The 1398-nt window shown below is 36.1% G+C and overlaps 1 non-coding gene across 1 annotated transcript; it reads left to right on the plus strand.

Annotated features, from left to right (window-relative positions):
* Nucleotides 1-1040: 1040 nt before the first annotated feature.
* Nucleotides 1041-1144, plus strand: LOC117030485 (small nucleolar RNA U13). The gene has a single exon (XR_004424405.1). It is a non-coding gene; the product is annotated as a small nucleolar RNA U13 (small nucleolar RNA).
* Nucleotides 1145-1398: the final 254 nt, after the last annotated feature.

Here is a 1398-nt window from a genome sequence, read left to right on the forward strand (position 1 = left end):
TACTATCAGTTTGTATTTCAACCTTCTGCCTTACATTTGGTTTTCCTTCAAGATAGAGTGAAATCCTCTCAACATCTCAGTAATGAGATTGAATGGTTCTAAACTGTGCAGGATGTACCAAAGAAACTATTTAAAGGGCATTGGATATAAAGAATCCAAGGTGGAGGTCATGTTTAATTGCTTATTGGTAGCAATTTAGAGTGAGTTTACACTATATGCTGCTGCTGATGTTTATTTTTCTTTTAAATTAGCTATTGCCTTCATCACCAAGAGATATTAGATTATCAATAAAATAGACTACATGATGGATGAGCATGTAAAAAAACAAAACATCCTTTTTTTTCAAATTCAGCTATAAGCTATTTCCACTTTGACTTACTGAAGCATATTTTACAAGAATTCAAATCAAACAAAATGCTGAATATTGAATCACTGTGCTCCTAAAACAACGTAAACTTCAACCTCTTTGTTCTCTCTCCTCTCCTAAACTTTTCGTATTTTACAGTGAATTTCAGGCTCATACACAAAACATGTAACACAAACTAACAGGGAAAACAATTACAGACCTAGGAAGTGGTTAACAACACACTCCTAAATGATCCCTCTTACATAGGCGAGTCCCCTCGCCTGGAGAAAGCAGACCTGTGACAGCCCAGCTGACCCTCTCATTTCAGCTGTCTAAACAACTAATACCATTACTACAGCAAAACAAGCCATGGTGATTCATCTGGAATGTACATCACTCTTTAAATCTTACAAGGACCATATATATTGTCCTTAAATAGGTAAAATTTGTATTCTAATGTTTCTTTCTTGGACATGTCTTTCTAAAATACTATGAAAATATAAAATGACATAAAAATCTAGCCAATGCAAGAGTTAAGACTACTTTACTTAGAGGATATACTCCCTCTAATCTTCTCATTGCTCTGATCAACCAGGAGATGATCGCTATTATGCAATGCTGTTATCATTAGAATTTGACTCAACAAACTGGCTGATGAGGTTGAATGTCATTAGACTGATTTAAAAAACAACAGATCCTTTCGTAGTTAATAAGTGTGATGATTGGGTTGTCACGCTCTTGTGTGAGATGTGCCTCCCTCAAACCTTGTTACAACATCGACACATTACCCATTTGACATAAAAAAAAAACACTGAGAAAAACAAAAACAAACCAAAAAACAACCAGTCTCCTTTACATTCAAGTGACTCTATGAAAGGAGGTCTCCATTGATTTGGCAATTTTATCTGCTCAGGAATTCAGCCACAAGCATTTCCTTGACCCTCTTCCACAATCTCAATGCCACGATGCTGACTTCCCTCCAGTCACCAAAGAAAACGTTTCCTACGGGAATGTCTACGTTGACAGGAGCTTCAAGGAACTTATATTGAACT

This window comes from Rhinolophus ferrumequinum, chromosome X, assembly GCF_004115265.2.
Source record: "Rhinolophus ferrumequinum isolate MPI-CBG mRhiFer1 chromosome X, mRhiFer1_v1.p, whole genome shotgun sequence".
Taxonomy (NCBI): Eukaryota; Metazoa; Chordata; class Mammalia; order Chiroptera; family Rhinolophidae; genus Rhinolophus; species Rhinolophus ferrumequinum.